This window comes from Pseudophryne corroboree, chromosome 3, assembly GCF_028390025.1.
Source record: "Pseudophryne corroboree isolate aPseCor3 chromosome 3, aPseCor3.hap2, whole genome shotgun sequence".
In the NCBI taxonomy this organism is placed as follows: Eukaryota; Metazoa; Chordata; class Amphibia; order Anura; family Myobatrachidae; genus Pseudophryne; species Pseudophryne corroboree.
The window spans coordinates 188,545,705-188,565,635 of NC_086446.1; the positions used below are offsets into that span (position 1 = coordinate 188,545,705).

At 49.1% G+C, this 19,931-nt stretch overlaps 1 long non-coding RNA gene across 1 annotated transcript in view; it reads left to right on the forward strand.

Annotated features, from left to right (window-relative positions):
• Positions 1–19,931, forward strand: part of LOC135057578 (uncharacterized) — a 42,134-nt gene that overhangs the window by 16,635 nt on the left and 5,568 nt on the right. The window contains exon 2 of the long non-coding RNA XR_010244216.1: positions 791–947. This is a non-coding gene — a long non-coding RNA (uncharacterized LOC135057578). The remainder of the gene's footprint in view (positions 1–790; positions 948–19,931) is intronic.

Below are 19,931 nucleotides of genomic sequence, written 5' to 3' on the forward strand. Positions count from 1 at the left end.
CCGAGCAGCTACGTGGTCAGGGGAGAACACGTTTGTAAAATTTTACAAATTTGATACTCTGGCTAAGGAGGACCTGGAGTTCTCTCATTCGGTGCTGCAGAGTCATCCGCACTCTCCCGCCCGTTTGGGAGCTTTGGTATAATCCCCATGGTCCTTTCAGGAACCCCAGCATCCACTAGGACGATAGAGAAAATAAGATTTTACTTACCGATAAATCTATTTCTCGGAGTCCGTAGTGGATGCTGGGCGCCCATCCCAAGTGCGGATTATCTGCATAAATTGTACATAGTTATTGTTAACTTATTCGGGTTATTGTTGTAGGAAGCCATCTTTCAGAGGCTCCGCTGTTATCATACTGTTAACTGGGTTTAGATCACAAGTTGTACGGTGTGATTGGTGTGGCTGGTATGAGTCTTACCCGGGATTCAAAATCCTCCCTTATTGTGTACGCTCGTCCGGGCACAGTACCTAACTGGAGTCTGGAGGAGGGTCATAGGGGGAGGAGCCAGTGCACACCACCTGATCGGAAAAAGCTTTACTTTTTGTGCCCTGTCTCCTGCGGAGCCGCTATTCCCCATGGTCCTTTCAGGAACCCCAGCATCCACTACGGACTCCGAGAAATAGATTTATCGGTAAGTAAAATCTTATTATTACTCAGCATATGACATAGAATATTTACCCATTTACATCAGTCAGATCAGTACATACATAAACACACACATTCACCTATCAGCCATAACATTAAAACCACTGACAGGTGAAGTGAATAACGTTTATTATCTCATTACAGTGACACCTGTCAAGGGGTGGAATATATTAGGCAGCAAGTGAACAGTCACTTCTTGACGTTGACGTGTTGGAAGCGAGAAAAATGGGCAAGTGCAAGGATCCGAGGAACTTTGACAAGGACCAAATTGTGACAACTGGGTCAGAGCATGTTCTAAGTGGTAGGTCGTTTGCGGTTTTCCCTGTAGTCCATGGTTAGTACCAACCAAAAGTGGTCCCAGGAAGGACAACCGTTGAATTGGCAATAGAGTCATAGGCTCATTGATGCTCATGGGGATTGAAGGGTAGCCCGTCCGGTCCTATCCCACAGAAAGGCTACTTAACACAAATTGCTGAAACAGTTAATGCTGACTAGTATAGAGAGGTCATAAAGAGAGAAAAAAACTGTATCACACTGCACACTATTGATGAATTTGGTTCACCTTATTAACCCTAATTGTATTGTACCTTAATTAGTTTTTAGTTTCTGGGGGTGCAGCCCTAATTCAACCAGGTAACTATGAAAGAAGGGGAGTTTATAAGAGCAACACAACAACTACAGAATAAAAGGTGGTACAGGCAGTTGTTGAATTGTGAATACATGCAATTATAATATATACTAGATAATAAGGACCCACAACCACAGATGAATTGACGCCTTAATTGATAAACAGATAGTGAAGAAGGACAATAACGTGGTAATTTCAGGTCAAATAGTCAACAAATATAATCCAGCACTGGACATATACCGTATTATTGTGGCAGATGCTCACACTGTCTATGGAGTGTGTATCCATGCAGTATTAGACTGACAGCCCCTGAGTGGCTCGAACAGGTTACACCACATTAATAATTAATGCAAGAGTTACAGTGGTGTACTTCGCTTTTTAATATCTTTTTCTCTGACGTCCTAAGTGGATGCTGGGGACTCCGTCAGGACCATGGGGATTAGCGGCTCCGCAGGAGACAGGGCACAAAAGTAAAAGCTTTAGGATCAGGTGGTGTGCACTGGCTCCTCCCCCTATGACCCTCCTCCAAGCCTCAGTTAGATTTTTGTGCCCGGCCGAGAAGGGTGCAATCTAGGTGGCTCTCCTAAAGAGCTGCTTAGAGTAAAAGTTTGTTAGGTTTTTTATTTTCAGTGAGTCCTGCTGGCAACAGGCTCACTGCTACGAGGGACTTAGGGGAGAGAAGTGAACTCACCTGCGTGCAGGATGGATTGGCTTCTTAGGCTACTGGACACCATTAGCTCCAGAGGGAGTCGGAACACAGGTCTCACCCTGGGGTTCGTCCCGGAGCCGCGCCGCCGACCCCCCTTGCAGATGCCGAAAAGTGAAGGTCCAGAAACGGCGGCAGAAGACTCTTCAGTCTTCATAAGGTAGCGCACAGCACTGCAGCTGTGCGCCATTGTTGTCAGCACACTTCATAGCAGCGGTCACTGAGGGTGCAGGGCGCTGGGGGGGGGCGCCCTGGGCAGCAATGATAGTACCTTATTCTGGCTAAAAATACATCACATATAGCCCCTGGGGGCTATATGGATGTATTTAACCCCTGCCAGGTCTCAGAAAAACGGGAGAAGAAGCCCGCCGAAAAGGGGGCGGGGCCTATTCTCCTCAGCACACAGCGCCATTTTCCCTCACAGAAATGCTGGTGGGAAGGCTCCCAGGCTCTCCCCTGCACTGCACTACAGAAACAGGGTTAAAACAGAGAGGGGGGGCACTTATTTGGCGATATATATATATATATATATATATATTAAAATGCTATAAGGGAAAAACACTTATATAAAGGTTGTCCCTGTATAATTATAGCGTTTTTGGTGTGTGCTGGCAAACTCTCCCTCTGTCTCCCCAAAGGGCTAGTGGGGTCCTGTCCTCTATCAGAGCATTCCCTGTGTGTGTGCTGTGTGTCGGTACGTGTGTGTCGACATGTATGAGGACGATGTTGGTGAGGAGGCGGAGCAATTGCCTGAAATGGTGATGTCACTCTCTAGGGAGTCGACACCGGAATGGATGGCTTATTTAAGGAATTACGTGATAATGTCAACACGCTGCAAGGTCGGTTGACGACATGAGACGGCCGGCAAACAAATTAGTACCTGTCCAGGCGTCTCAAACACCGTCAGGGGCTGTAAAACGCTCATTTACCTCAGTCGGTCGACACAGACACGGACACTGACTCCAGTGTCGACGGTGAAGAAACAAACGTATTTTCCTTTAGGGCCACACGTTACATGTTAAGGGCAATGAAGGAGGTGTTACATATTTCTGATACTACAAGTACCACAAGAAGGGTATTATGTGGGGTGTGAAAAAACTACCTGTAGTTTTTCCTGAATCAGATAAATTAAATGAAGTGTGTGATGATGCGTGGGTTTCCCCCGATAGAAAATTATTGGCGGTATACCCTTTCCCGCCAGAAGTTAGGGCGCGTTGGGAAACACCCTTTAGGGTGGATAAGGCGCTCACACGCTTATCAAAACAAGTGGCGGTACCGTCTCCAGATAGGGCCGCCCTCAAGGAGCCAGCTCAGAGGCTGAAAAATATCCTAAAAAGGTATATACACACATACTGGTGTTATACTGCGACCAGCGATCGCCTCAGCCTGGATGTGCAGCGCTGGGGTGGCTTGGTCGGATTCCCTGACTGAAAATATTGATACCCTTGACAGGGACAGTATTTTATTGACTATAGAGCATTTAAAGGATGCATTTCTATATATGCGAGATGCACAGAGGGATATTTGCACTCTGGCATCAAGAGTAAGTGCGATGTCCATATCTGCCAGAAGATGTTTATGGACACGACAGTGGTCAGGTGATGCAGATTCCAAACGGCACATGGAAGTATTGCCGTATAAAGGGGAGGAGTTATTTGGGGTCGGTCCATCGGACCTGGTGGCCTCGGCAACAGCTGGAAAATCCACCTTTTTTTACCCGAAATCACATCTCAGCAGAAAAAGACACCGTCTTTTCAGCCTCAGTCCTTTCGTCCCCATAAGGGCAAGCGGGCAAAAGGCCAGTCATATCTGCCCAGGGATAGAGGAAAGGGAAGAAGACTGCAGCAGGCAGCCCATTCCCAGGAACAGAAGCCCTCCACAGCTTCTGCCAAGTCCTCAGCATGACGCTGGGGCCGTACAAGCGGACTCAAGTGCGGTGGGGGGTCGTCTCAAGAGTTTCAGCGCGTAGTGGGCTCACTCGCAAGTGGACCCCTGGATCCTACAAGTAGTATCCCAGGGGTACAGACTGGAAATTCGAGACGTCTCCCCCTCGCAGGCTCCTGATGTCTGCTTTACCAACGTCTTCCTCCGACAGGGAGGCAGTATTGGAAACAATTCACAAGCTGTATTCCCAGCAGGTGATAATCAAAGTACCCCTCCTACAACAAGGAAAGGGGTATTATTCCACACTATATTGTGGTACTGAAGCCAGACGGCTCGGTGAGACCTATTCTAAATGGGAAATCTTTGAACACTTACATACAAAGGTTCAAATCAAGATGGAGTCACTCAGAGCAGTGATAGCGAACCAGGAAGAAGGGGACTATATGGTGTCCCTGGACATCAAGGATGCTTACCTCCATGTCCCAAATTGCCCTTCTCTCCAAGGGTACCTCAGGTTCGTGGTACGGAACTGTCACTATCAGTTTCAGACGCTGCCGTTTGGATTGTCCACGGCACCCCGGGTCTTTACCAAAGTAATGGCCGAAATGATGATTCTTCTTCAAAGAAAAGGCGTCTTAATTATCCCTTACTTGGACGATCTCCTGATAAGGGCAAGGTCCAGAGAACAGTTGGAAGTCGGAGTAGCACTATCTCAAGTAGTTCTACGACAGCACGGGTGGATTCTAAATATCCAAAATCGCAGCCGTTTCCGACGACACGTCTGCTGTTCCTAGGGATGGTTCTGGACACAGTCCAGAAAAAGGTGTTTCTCCCGGAGGAGAAAGCCAGGGAGTTATCCGAGCTAGTCAGGAACCTCCTAAAACCAGGAAAAGTGTCAGTGCATCATTGCACAAGAGTCCTGGGAAAAATGGTGGCTTATTACGAAGCGATTCCATTCGGCAGATTCCACGCAAGAACTTTTCAGTGGGATCTGCTGGACAAATGGTCCGGATCGCATCTTCAGATGCATCAGCGGATAACCCTATCTCCAAGGACAAGGGTGTCTCTCCTGTGGTGGTTACAGAGTGCTCATCTTCTAGAGGGCCGCAGATTCGGCATTCAGGATTGGATGCTGGTGACCACGGAGGCCAGCCTGAGAGGCTGGGGAGCAGTCACACAGGGAAAAAATTTCCAGGGAGTGTGATCAAGTCTGGAGATTTTTCTCCACATAAATATACTGGAGCTAAGGGCAATTTACAATGCTCTAAGCTTAGCAAGACCTCTGCTTCAAGGTCAGCCGGTATTGATCCAGTGGGACAACATCACGGCAGTCGCCCACGTAAACAGACAGGGCGGCACAAGAAGCAGGAGGGCAATGGCAGAAACTGCAAGGATTTTTCGCTGGGCGGAAAATCATGTGATAGCACTGTCAGCAGTGTTCATTCCGGGAGTGGACAACTGGGAAGCAGACTTCCTCAGCAGGCACGACCTCCACCCGGGAGAGTGGGGACTTCATCGGGAAGTCTTCCACATGATTGTGAACTGTTGGAAAAGACCAAAGGTGGACATGATGGCGTCCCGCCTGAACAAAAAACTGGACAAGTATTGCGCCAGGTCAAAAGACCCTCAGGCAATAGCTGTGGACGTTCTGGTAACACCGTGGGTGTACCAGTCGGTGTATGTCTTCCCTCCTCTGCTTCTCATACCCAAGGTATTGAGAATTATAAGACGTAGAGGAGTAAGAACTATACTCGTGGCTCCAGATTGGCCAAGAAGGACTTGGTACTCGGAACTTCAAGAGATGCTCACAGAGGACTCATGGCCTCTGCCGCTAAGAAGGGACTTGCTTCAGCAAGTACCATGTCTGTTCCAAGACTTACCGCGGCTGCGTTTGACGGCATGGCGGTTGAACGCCGGATCCTAAGGGAAAAAGGCATTCCGGAAGAGGTCATTCCTACCCTGGTCAAAGCCAGGAAGGAGGTGACCGCACAAGATTATCACCACATGTGGCGAAAATATGTTGCGTGGTGTGAGGCCAGGAAGGCCCCATGAAGAAATTTCAACTCGGTCGTTTCCTGCATTTCCTGCAAACAGGAGTGTCTATGGGCCTCAAATTGGGGTCCATTAAGGTTCAAATTTCGGCCCTGTCGATTTTCTTCCAGAAAGAATTGGCTTCAGTTCCTGAAGTCCAGAAGTTTGTCAAGGGAGTACTGCATATACAACCCCCTTTTGTGCCTCCAGTGGCACTGTGGGATCTCAACGTAGTTCTGGGATTCCTAAAATCACATTGGTTTAAACAGCTCAAATCTGTGGATTTGAAATATCTCACAGGGAAAGTGACCATGCTGTTGGCCCTGGCCTCGGCCAGGCGAGTGTCAGAATTAGCGGCGTTTGTCTCAAAAAAGCCCATATCTGATTGTCCATTCGGACAGGGCAGAGCTGCGGACTCATCCCCAGTTTCTCCCTAAGGTGGTGTCAGTGTTTCACCCGAACCAGCTTATTGTGGTACCTGCGGCTACTAGGGACTTGGAGGACTCCAAGTTGCTAGATGTTGTCAGGGCCCTGAAAATATAGTTTCCAGGACGGCTGGAGTCAGGAAAACTGACTTGCTGTTATCCTGTATGCACCCAACAAACTGGGTGCTCTTGCTTCTAAGCAGACGATTGCTAGTTGGATGTGTAGTACAATTCAGCTTGCACATTCTGTGGCAGGCCTGCCACAGCCAAAATATGTAAATGCCCATTCCACAAGGAAGGTGGGCTCATCTTGGGCGGCTGCCCGAGGGGTCTCGGCTTTACAACTTTGCCGAGCTGATACTTGGTCAGGGGCACACCCTGACTGAGGAGGACCTGGAGTTCTCTCATTCGGTGCTGCAGAGTCATCCGCACTCTCCCGCCCGTTTGGGAGCTTTGGTATAATCCCCATGGTCCTGACGGAGTCCCCAGCATCCACTTAGGACGTCAGAGAAAATAAGAATTTACTTACCGATAATTCTATTTCTCGTAGTCCGTAGTGGATGCTGGGCGCCCATCCCAAGTGCGGATTGTCTGCAATACTTGTACATAGTTATTGTTACAAAAATCGGGTTATTATTGTTGTGAGCCATCTTTTCAGAGGCTCCGCTGTTATCATGCTGTTAACTGGGTTCAGATCACAGGTTGTACAGTGTGATTGGTGTGGCTGGTATGAGTCTTACCCGGGATTCAAAATCCTTCCTTATTGTGTACGCTCGTCCGGGCACAGTATCCTAACTGAGGCTTGGAGGAGGGTCATAGGGGGAGGAGCCAGTGCACACCACCTGATCCTAAAGCTTTTACTTTTGTGCCCTGTCTCCTGCGGAGCCGCTAATCCCCATGGTCCTGACGGAGTCCCCAGCATCCACTACGGACTACGAGAAATAGAATTATCGGTAAGTAAATTCTTATTATTTCTCATACGTCCTAGAGGATGCTGGGGACTCCGTAAGGACCATGGGGTATAGACGGGATCCGCAGGAGACATGGGCACACTATAAGACTTTGAATGGGTGTGAACTGGCTCCTCCCTCTATGCCCCTCCTCCAGACCTCAGTTAGACTCTGTGCCCAGGAGTGACTGGACACACACTATGGGAGCTCTACTGAGTTTCTCTAAAGACTTTATTGTTGGGTTTTTTATTTTCAGGGAGACCTGCTGGCTACAGGCTCCCTGCATCGTGGGAGTGAGGGGAGAGAAGTCAGACCTACTTCTTCTTAGTTCAACGGCTCTGCTTCTTAGGCTACTAGACACCATTAGCTCCAGAGGGTTCGATCACTTGGTTCGCCTAGCTGCTTGTTCCCGGAGCCGCGCCGTCAACCCCCTCACAGAAACCAGAAGAAAGAAGCCGGGTGAGTATTAGAAGAACAGAAGACTTCAGTGACGGCAGAAGATTTCAGTAACGGAGGTACAGTGCGGAGGTCGTGCTGCGCTCCATGCTCCCACACACCAATGGCACTTCACAGGGTGCAGGGCGCTGGGGGGGTGCGCCCTGGGCAGTAGGTTACTGAGGGTCAAACACGCGGGCAAGAGTGGAATATTCGGTGCCCGGGCACCGTGTCTGATACCCCCGCCAGTGAAAGCAGCGGTCATGCTGCGCGCCATTGCGCCCACACACCAACGGCTTTCCGAGGGTGCAGGGCGAAGGGGGGGGGGGCGCCCTGAGCAGCAATATGTACCTCTCTGAGGGGTGCATAAGAGCAAATATACAGTATGTAGGTGCTGTTTATGGACCCCCACCGGTTTAAAAGCAATGTATTTAACGGGGCTGAAGCGCGCCGGGAGGGGGCTGAGCTTAGTCCTCACAATAGATTCAGCGCCATTTTTCTTCATATCCCTGCCAAAGAAGTGTATACTGTACAAACGAGGGGGGACACAGAGTTGTTAGTGCTATATTGAGAAAAATATATCACTGTTTTCTATAATGGACGTATAATCATTATTGTGGTGCATATAAGTCCGTGGGTTCCCTGTCAGATGTACCCACTATAGTTTGTTAGCCCACATGTGTCGACATACGGGAGTGCTCTGTCACAAGTAGCTGTGGGGATCACTGTCGGCATCGCCGACGCCTGTTGGTACTTAAGTCAGCAGATACAGTGTCAGCAGGTCGGTACTGTATGTTTTTCATAAGTAAACACTGTATGGGAGACACAGTAGTATGTGGGTGACCCTGTCGGCACCATCTGTTGTTACTGGGTGTAAATTAACATGCTGTAACTGCCTTACACCTGTATATATATATATATATATATATATCTCTCTAGGTATATGTATGGTACGGTTCCATGGGCCTGTAGCTCGAGCACAGACATGGTAATATTTGTGGAGGAGTGTTATTAAAATTATGTATGTATACTTCCCTCGGACCCCTCGGGGTCGCAAGAATGTTATTTTGCCTGGTTGCTACTCTCTGCTGTCGACAAATACTAGGTTTTCTGTCGACCATACGGTCTCCTGTTAGATCCACAACTGGGGCATTCGGTACATGGTCATACACATTCAGAACACATTAATGTCACTAGGGACCCGACGGTTCCGGACAATCCGATTATATGTATATATAGGATATGTGGGTATATGTGTATTACATTATGTATATTCATATTACGATTCTTAATGGATGCTGAAGTAAAAGTATTCCTTCTCATGTGCTGGTCGCTCTGTTGATAAAGCTCTAGGTCGGCCATGACGAGTTGGTCTCAGATCCTATTAAGGACTCCGAATGATTATTCTTTTCCTGCCGCGGATATAATACTGTGGAAGTCAACTCCTGGTCGATACGGGGCCCTGTCACAAAGGATCGTACACAGGAAGCTAAGTGATATTTTATTTCTATGCTTTGATGTTATTTGCATTACATGCACATGGGGGGGAGTTTATATTTGGAAAGCCATCCGATGGAATTACCCTAAAGTGAATGGGGGATGTTTCTTATATTGATTCTACTCTATAACATTGCGGCAGGCTGCCCTGCGACTACAGGAGATGTGGTCGGGGAAGTGCTGAGGCTAACTCCGAGAGATACTGAAGTTTCTCTATCGTCCTAGTGGATGCTGGGGTTCCTGAAAGGACCATGGGGAATAGCGGCTCCGCAGGAGACAGGGCACAAAAAGTAAAGCTTTAGGATCAGGTGGTGTGCACTGGCTCCTCCCCCTATGACCCTCCTCCAAGCCTCAGTTAGGTTTTTGTGCCCGGCCGAGAAGGGTGCAATCTAGGTGGCTCTCCTAAAGAGCTGCTTAGAAAAGTTTAGCTTAGGTTTTTTATTTTACAGTGAGTCCTGCTGGCAACAGGATCACTGCATCGAGGGACTTAGGGGAGAAGAAGTGAACTCACCTGCGTGCAGGATGGATTGGCTTCTTTGGCTACTGGACATTAGCTCCAGAGGAACGATCACAGGTACAGCCTGGATGGTCACCGGAGCCTCGCCGCCGGCCCCCTTGCAGATGCTGAAAAGAGAAGAAGGTCCAGAATCGGCGGCAGAAGACTCCTCAGTCTTCTTAAGGTAGCGCACAGCACTGCAGCTGTGCGCCATTGCTCTCAGCACACTTCACACGGCAGTCACTGAGGGTGCAGGGCGCTGGGGGGGGCGCCCTGGGCAGCAATGAAAATCCTTTTTTTGGCAAAAAATACCTCACATATAGCCTCCGGGGCTATATGGAGATATTTAACCCCTGCCAGAATCCATTTTTAAGCGGGAGACGAGCCCGCCGAAAAGGGGGCGGGGCCTATCTCCTCAGCACACAGCGCCATTTCCTCACACAGTTCCGCTGGTCAGGAAGTCTCCCAGGCTCTCCCCTGCACTGCACTACAGAAACAGGGTTAAATCAAGAGAGGGGGGGCAAAATTTGGCGAAATTGTGATTTTATAAAAGCAGCTATAAGGGAGCACTTATTATAAGGCTATCCCTGTAAAATATAGCGTTTTGGTGTGTGCTGGCAAACTCTCCCTCTGTCTCCCCAAGGGGCTAGTGGGGTCCTGTCCTCTATCAGAGCATTCCCTGTGTGTGTGTGCTATATGTCGGTACGTGTGTGTCGACATGTATGAGGACGATGTTGGTGAGGAGGCGGAGCAAATTGCCTGTAATGGTGATGTCACTCTCTAGGGAGTCGACACCGGAATGGATGGCTTATTTATGGAATTACGTGATAATGTCAACACGCTGCAAGGTCGGTTGGCGACATGAGACGGCTGGCAAACAAATTAGTACCTGTCCAGGCGTCTCAAACACCGTCAGGGGCGTTAAAACGTCCTTTTACCTCAGTCGGTCGACAGACACAGACACGGACACTGATTTCAGTGTCGACGGTGAAGAAACAAACGTATTTCCCTTTAGGGCCACACGTTACTTGTTAAGGGCAATGAAGGAGGTGTTACATATTTCTGATACTACAAGTACCACAAAAGAGGGTATTATGTGGGATGTGAAAAAACTACCTGTAGTTTTTCCTGAATCAGATAAATTAAATGCGGTGGAAAACACCCCTTAGGGTGGATAAGGCGCTCACACGCTTATCAAAACAAGTGGCGGTACCGTCTATAGATAGGGCCGTCCTCAAGGAGCCAGCTGACAGGAGGCTGGAAAATATCATAAAAAGTATATACACACATACTGGTGTTATACTGCGACCAGCGATCGCCTCAGCCTGGATGTGCAGAGCTGGGGTGGCTTGGTCGGATTCCCTGACTAAAAATATTGATACCCTTGACAGGGACAGTATTTTATTGACTATAGAGCATTTAAAGGATGCATTTCTATATATACGAGATGCACAGAGGGATATTTGCACTCTGGCATCAAGAGTAAGTGCGATGTCCATATCTGCCAGAAGATGTTTATGGACACGACAGTGGTCAGGTGATGCAGATTCCAAACGGCACAAAGGTGTATTGCCGTATAAAGGAAGAGGAGTTATTTGGGGTCGGTCCATCGGACCTGGTGGCCACGACAACTGCTGGAAAATCCACCGTTTTTACCCTAAGTCACATCTCTGCAGAAAAAGACACCGTCTTTTCAGCCTCAGTCCTTTCGTCCCTATAAGAGTCATATCTGCCCAGGGATAGAGGAAAGGGAAGAAGACTGCAGCAGGCAGCCCATTCCCAGGAACAGAAGCCTTCCACCGCTTCTGCCAAGCTCTCAGCATGACGCTGGGACCGTACAGGACCCCTGGATCCTACAAGTAGTATCCCAGGGGTACAGATTGGAATGTCGAGACGTTTCCCCCTCGCAGGCTCCAGAAGTCTGCTTTACCAAGGTCTCCCTCCGACAAGGAGGCAGTATGGGAAACAATTCACAAGCTGTATTCCCAGCAGGTGATAATCAAATTACCCCTCCTACAACAAGGAAAGGGGTATTATTCCACACTATATTGTGGTACTGAAGCCAGAAGGCTAGGTGAGACCTATTCTAAATCAAAAAAATTTGAACACTTACAAAGGTTCAAATCAAGATGGAGTCACTCAGAGCAGTGATAACGAACCAGGAAGAAGGGGACTATATAGTGTCCCGGGACATCAGGGATGCTTACCTCCATGTCCCAAATTTGCCCTTCTCACTAAGGGTACTTCAGGTTCGTGGTACAGAACTGTCACTATCAGTTTCAGACGCTGCCGTTTGGATTGTCCACGGCACCCCGGGTCTTTACCAAGGTAATGGCCGAAATGATGATTCTTCTTCGAAGAAAAGGCGTCTTAATTATCCCTTACTTGGACGATCTCCTGATAAGGGCAAAGTCCAGGGAACAGTTGGAGGTCGGAGTAGCACTATCTCGGATACTGCTACAACAGCACGGGTGGATTCTAAATATTCCAAAATCGCAGCTGATCCCGACGACACGTCTGCTGTGCCTAGGGATGATTCTGGACACAGTCCAGAAAAAGGTGTTTCTCCCGGAAGAGAAAGCCAGGGAGTTATCCGAGCTAGTCAGGAACCTCCTAAAACCAGGAAAAGTGTCAGTGCATCATTGCACAAGGGTCCTGGTAAAAATGGTGGCTTCCTACGAAGCAATTCCATTCGGCAGATTTCACGCAAGAACTTTTCAGTGGGATCTGCTGGACAAATGGTCCGGATCGCATCTTCAGATGCATCAGCGGATAACCCTATATCCAAGGACAAGGGTGTCTCTCCTGTGGTGGTTACAGAGTGCTCATCTTCTAGAGGGCCGCAGATTCGGCATTCAGGATTGGATGCTGGTGACCACGGAGGCCAGCCCGAGAGGCTGGGGAGCAGTCACACAAGGAAAAAATTTCCAGGGAGTGTGATCAAGTCTGGAGACTTTTCTCCACATAAATATACTGGAGCTAAGGGTAATTTTATAATGCTCTAAGCTTAGCAAGACCTCTGCTTCAAGGTCAGCCGGTATTGATCCAGTGGGAAAAACATCACGGCAGTCGCCCACGTAAACAGACAGGGCGGCTCAAGAAGCAGGAGGGCAATGGCAAAAACTGCAAGGACTTTTCGCTGGGCGGAAAATCATGTGATAGCACTGTCAGCAGTGTTTCATTCCGGGAATGGAAACTGGGAAGCAGACTTCCTCAGCAGGCACGACCTCCACCCGGGAGAGTGGAAACTTCATCGGGAAGTTTTTCCACATGATTGTGAACCGTTGGGAAATACCAAAGGTGGACATGATGGCGTCCCGTCTGAACAAAAAACGGGACAGGTATTGCGCCAGGTCAAGAGACCCTCAGGCAATAGCTGTGGACGTTCTGGTAACACCGTGGGTGTACCAGTCGGTGTATGTGTTCCCTCCTCTGCTTCTCATACCTAAGGTACTGAGAATTATAAGACGTAGAGGAGTAAGAACTGTACTCATGGCTCCGGATTGGCCAAGAAGGACTTGGTACCCGGAACTTCAAGAGATGCTCACAGAGGACTTATGGCCTCTGCCGCTAAGAAGGGACTTGCTTCAGCAAGTACCATGTCTGTTCCAAGACTTACCGCAGCTGCGTTTGACGGCATGGCGGTGGAACGCCGGATCCTAAGGGAAAAAGGCATTCCGGAAGAGGTCATTCCTACCCTGGTCAAAGCCAGGAAGGAGGTGACCGCACAACATTATCACCACATGTGGCGAAAATATGTTGCGTGGTGTGAGGCCAGGAAGGCCCCACGAAGAAATTTCAACTCGGTCGATTCCTGCATTTCCTGCAAACAGGAGTGTCTATGGGCCTCAAATTGGGGTCCATTAAGGTTCAAATTTCGGCCCTGTCGATTTTCTTCCAGAAAGAATTGGCTTCAGTTCCTGAAGTCCAGAAGTTTGTCAAGGGAGTATTGCATATACAACCCCCTTTTGTGCCTCCAGTGGCACTGTGGGATCTCAACGTAGTTCTGGGATTCCTCAAATCACATTGGTTTAAAACCAGTCAAATCTGTGGATTTGAAGCATCTCACATGAAAAGTGACCATGCTCTTGGCCCTGGCCTGGGCCAGGCGAGTGTCAAATTGGTGGTTTTTTTCTCAAAAAAGCCCATATCTGTTTGTCCATTCGGACAGGGCAGAGCTGCGGACTCGTCCCCAGTTCTCTCCCTAAGGTGGTGTCAGTGTTTCACCTGAACCAGCTTATTGTGGTGCCTTGCGCCTACTAGGGACTTGGAGGACTCCAAGTTGCTAGATGTTGTCAGGGCCCTGAAAATATAGGTTCCAGGACGGCTGGAGTCAGGAAAACTGACTTGCTGTTATCCTGTATGCACCCAACAAACTGGGTGCTCTTGCTTCTAAGCAGACTATTGCTAGTTGGATGTGTAATACAATTCAGCTTGCACATTCTGTGGCAGGCCTGCCACAGTCAAAATATGTAAATGCCCATTCCACAAGGAAGGTGGGCTCATCTTGGGCGGCTGCCCGAGGGGTCTCGGCTTTACAACTTTGCCGAGCGGCTACTTAGTCAGGGGCAAACACGTTTGTAAAATCCTACAAATTTGATACCCTGGCTAAGGAGGACCTGGAGTTCTCTCATTCGGTGCTGCAGAGTCATCCGCACTCTCCCGCCCGTTTGGGAGCTTTGGTATAATCCCCATGGTCCTTTCAGGAACCCCAGCATCCACTAGGACGATAGAGAAAATAAGAATTTACTTACCGATAATTCTATTTCTCGGAGTCCGTAGTGGATGCTGGGCGCCCATCCCAAGTGCGGATTATCTGCAATACTTGTACATAGTTACAAAAATCGGGTTATTATTGTTGTGAGCCATCTTTTCAGAGGCTCCGCTGTTATCATACTGTTAACTGGGTTCAGATCACAGGTTGTACAGTGTGATTGGTGTGGCTGGTATGAGTCTTACCCGGGATTCAAAATCCTTCCTTATTGTGTACGCTCGTCCGGGCACAGTATCCTAACTGAGGCTTGGAGGAGGGTCATAGGGGGAGGAGCCAGTGCACACCACCTGATCCTAAAGCTTTACTTTTTGTGCCCTGTCTCCTGCGGAGCCGCTATTCCCCATGGTCCTTTCAGGAACCCCAGCATCCACTACGGACTCCGAGAAATAGAATTATCGGTAAGTAAATTCTTATTTTTTCCCTGATACGGTGTACCGCTTTTTGGGAAGGCCTCAGTTCAGTCATTCTCGGCGAATACCACTGGTAAGTCTAACTTCGTGAGTTAGTTTCCCTCACAACGGTTGGTGACGCATTCTGTTGTGGAATGCAGTCATTTTAACCGTCTCGATACAGTTCTTTTTTCCCTTTCGGTGCTGTTTGTGGACGGTGAAAAGGTAAGAGTTCTGCAGCGTCGTTAGGTTCGCAGAAGCGGATGTCGTTTTCTGTTCTGTCACATCCACTGCATGTCGCTGGGTCTATCTGGCTGGAGCTCGTTTACTACTCTTCAGTCAGTCCGGGAATGGACTTGGACCTGTGAGTCAATTATAGAATCCAAAGGGGGACATACTGGCGTTACAGATGGTTTCCCTCACTGATTTTTCAAATACATTTTGCCGTTTCCCCTCTGGAAGGGCCGGTAGTACGCAACGCCATCCCAGAGTTGCGTCAGGTTCAAGGCGTGGTCCTGCTGTCCCTGTTTACAAAAAAAACAAGGATTGTCTTTGCCATTTCACCGGAGTGATGGCAGTAGGATGGTATTATTTCAATAGTGAGAGCCATTGTTATTCTGTTCGGGGACACTCTCCTGATTAAGGCAAGGTCAAGACACAAGGTCAAATCGTTGCTTCTCTCTGACTGTTCTTCAACACAGGGGAAGGCGCAGACGTCGGAGGTGGGTATCAGAGTAGATACTGAACGGTTGAGGTTCTGTGTATTCCTGTGGAAAGAGGTCTGAGGATCCGGAGTCGGATCAGATTTGCTGTGGCGATCCAGCAATATTGTTCCGTTGATAAAGAAGATGGGTGCGGCCTAAGAGGCCTTTTCTGTGAGCAGTTAAAATGCCAGAGTGGTTTTCACGGGGCCAGTTGGAAATGTGGTCCGGGTCTCACCTGCACATGAGCCGGAATATAATCCTAATAACCAGGATATCGCTCCTGTGGTGTCTGCTCAGTTCTCACCTCCTAGATGGACGAAGGTTCGGAATCCAGGATTAGATCCTGGTGTCCATGCATGCAGATCTCCGAGACTGGGGAGCAGTCCTTGCAAGGGAAATATTTCCAGAGGAAAAGGTCAAGCTGGGAAGCTTGTCTGAAATAAGCTTTCTTGAATTAAGAACTATTTTCAATGAACATATGCTTCGTGATCTGCCCGTGTTAAGTCTGTCGGACGACTTGACAGCAGTGGTGTAAGTAAGCCGCTAGGGCGGAACAAGGAGAAAAGCGGCAATGGCAGATGCCGAAAAAAGTTTTCCGCTGGGTGGAAAGACTAGTAAACGCTATATTAGCAGTCTTCGTTCCGGATGTGAACGACGGAGTAATAGATTCCTCTGCAGACGCGATCTCCATCCGGGAGAAATACAGTCGTCATCAAGAAGTTTTCACTGAAGCGACAAGTTTCGGAGGAGTGCCTCAATGGGACATGTTGGCGTCTCACCTCAACGAGAGATCTCAGGGATATTGTTCCAGGTCAGGGGACACTCAAGCTATGGCGGTGAACGTCCTCGGGACACCTTGGGTGTTTTCAGTCGGTCTATGGGTCCCCTCCATTTTCACTCTTCTGAAGGTGATAAACGTAAGAAGAACAAAGGTTCAGGCGATCCTCATTGGGGTTTTAGCAATTGGGCAAAACCATGTGCACTGCAGGGGGGGCAGATATAACATTTGCAGAAAGAGTTAGATTTGGGTGTGGTGTGTTCAATCTGCAATCTAATTTGCAGTGTAAAAAAAAAGCAGCCAGTATTTACCCTGAACAGAAACAAAATAACCCACCCAAATCTAACTCTTTCTGCACATGTTATATCTGCCTCCCCTGCAGTGCACATGGTTTTGCCCAACTGCTAACAAAATTCCTGCTGCGATCAACTTGGAATTACCCCCATTGTTCCGGTCTAAACAAGGAGGGCTTGGTATCCAGTTCTTCAAGATTTACTCATGGAAGATCCCTGGCCTATTCCTCTACATGAGGAACTGTTACAGCAAGATCCGGGAGTGTATCAGGACTTACCGCGGCTGCGTTTGGCGGCGTGGCGGTTGAACGCCATATCCTAGCCAGAAAGGGTATTCCCAGTGAAGTCGTTTCAACACTTCTTCAGGCTAGAAGAGAGGTAACGGAAAAGCCTTACCACCAGGTTTGGTGAAAATATGTGTCTTGGTGTGAATCCAAGAAGGCTACTTCGGAAGATTTCTGTTGAGTCGTTCTTCTCCTTTCTTTGCAAGCAGGTGTGGCTGCTGGCCTAAAGTTAGGCTCCATTTAAGTGCGGTTTTGGCCTTCTAAATTTTCTTTCAAGAAAGACTTGGCAACCTTTCTGGAAGTTGGGACCTTCGTGGAAGGAGTACTGCACATCCAACCTCCATTTGTGCCCCCATTGGCACCGTGGGACCGTGACGTGGTGTTGCGTTTTCTTGTGTCACAAGGATTGATACCTTTATGAAAGGTTGTATTAAAATTTCTCTCTGGGAGAGTGGTCATACTTTTGGCTTTGGCGTCCGCAAGGCGGATGTCGGAAGTAGTGGCTGGGTCTCACAAGAGCCCCTGTTTGATCTTCCAGGTGGATAGAGCGGAATTGAGAACTCGGATAATAGTTCTGCTAAAAGTGGTTTCGGTGTTTCGCAGAAACCAGCCTTTTTAATGCCTGTGGTTTCTTAAGCATTGGCTGTTTCAAGATCTCTTGATGTAGTCAGGGTTTTGAATATTTATGTCGCCAATCTGGCTCAGATTGGGGAAACAGAGGCTCTGTTTGTCCGGTATGCTCCCAGCGTGATTGGGGCACCTGCGTCTCTGCAGTCTGTTACACGCTAGATCTGTGATACGATTCGGCGTGCGCGTTCTACGGCTGGATTGCCGTTACCGAAGTCGGTGGCGGCCCATTATACTAGGAAGATGGGCTCTTCTTGGGCCGATGCCCGAGGAGTCTCGGCGGTTCAACTTTGCCGAGCGGATACTTGGTCGGTTTCAAACACTTTTGCTAAGCTCTATAAGTTTGATACCCTGGCTGATGGGGACCTCATGTTTGCTCAATCGGTGCTGCAGAGTCGTCCGTACTCTCCCGCCCGGTCTGGAGCTTTGGTATAAACCCCATGGTCCTTATGGAGTCCCCAGCATCCTCTAGGACGTATGAGAAAATAGGATTTTAATACCTACCGGTAAATCCTTTTCTCTTAGTCCGTAGAGGATGCTGGGCGCCCGTCTCAGTGCGTACTGTGTCTGCAGTTATTGGTTGTGGGTGCACTCTTGTGGTGTTTCTTTTCTGTCAGGCTGTTGCTGACGTTCATGCCATGGCATGCGGTATCTTATTATTGGTGGTGTTGACACACAGGTTGTGTTACATATTCTCTCAGCATATGGCTGTGTATTTTTTCATGCCGTTGGCTGGTATTCTATTGAATGCCACGTTCTGCGGTATGCTCGAGGTGTGAGCTGGTATGACACTCACCGTGTTAAACAATAAATTCTTCCTCGAAATGTCCGTCTCCCTGGGCACAGTTTTCTAACTGAGGTCTGGAGGAGGGGCATAGAGGGAGGAGCCAGTTCACACCCATTCAAAGTCTTTATAGTGTGCCCATGTCTCCTGCGGATCCCGTCTATACCCCATGGTCCTTACGGAGTCCCCAGCATCCTCTACGGACTAAGAGAAAGGATTTACCAGTAGGTATTAAAATCCTATTTTTCACGTTATTCTAACTTTCTCACCTATTTGTATGTCAATTAATATATTTTAACCTCTATATTTCACTGTATATATCCCGAGATTGGGACAATTTTTATATTTTGAGCATTGAAGGCTAAGTTTTAATATGATATAAATTTTCAATAATTTCTCATACGTCCTAGAGGATGCTGGGGACTCCAAAAGGACCATGGGGTATAGACGGATCCGCAGGAGCTTGGGCACACTATAAAGACTTAAACTGGGTGTGAACTGGCTCCTCCCTCTATGCCCCTCCTCCAGACCTCTGTTAGACTTTGTGCCCAGGAGTGATGGGTCACACACTAGTGGAGCTCTACTGAGTTTCTCTGAAAGACTTTATGTTAGGTTTTTTATTTGCAGGCAGACCTGCTGGCTACAGGCTCTCTGCAGCGTGGGAGTGAGGGGAGAGAAGCAGGACCTACTTCTTCTTAGTTTAAAGGCTCTGCTTCTCGGCTACTGGACACCATTAGCTCCAGAGGGTTCGATCGCTTGGTGCGCCTAGCTGCTTGTTCCCGGAGCCGCGCCGTCAATCCCCTCACAGAAGCCAGAAGAAAGAAGCCGGGTAAGTATTGGAAGAAAAGAAGACTTCAGTGACGGCAGAAGACTTCAGTAACGGAGGTAACAGCAGCGGTAGTGCTGCGCTCCAGGCTCCCACACACCAACGTCTCTGGAGGGTGCAGGGCGCTGGGGGGGAGCGCCCTGGGGGCATGTTGCTGAGGGTCTAGGAGCTGGCGGGGGGGACATAGGTGCCCGGGGACCGGGTACGTTCACCCCGCCAGGGTGCCACGGGGGAGCAACAGCGGTAGCGCTGCGCTCCCTGCTCCCACACACACCATCTGCCTGCAGGGTGCAGGGCGCTGGGGGGGCGCCCTGGGCAGCATATATATATATATATATATATAGTTGTATATTGTGTACTTCACTGGCGGGGGGACATGCTTCGGTGCCCGCCCCGCCAGTACGCCGAGAACGGGCGGGAGCAGCAGCGGTAGCGCTGCGCTCCCTGCTTCCGCACGCCATCGGCCTGCAGGGTGCAGGGCGCTGGGGGGGGAGCGCCCTGGGCAGCATCTAGTGACTTTTCCCGGGCGGGGGAACGTACCCGGACACTGGGTGTCTTTGGCCGCCGGGGTACCGCAGCGTGCGCGCTGCGCTCAGTGGCTCCCACACACCAACGGCTTCTGTGGGTGCGGGGCGCAGGGGGGGGGCGCCCTGGGCTGCGTATTAAACTAACAGGGGCTTACTCCCTATATGTATATAGGTTCCCCAGCTCATTTACATATATATTTATTTATTTGAGCGGGCTTAAGCGCGCCGGGAAGGGGCGGAGCTTAGC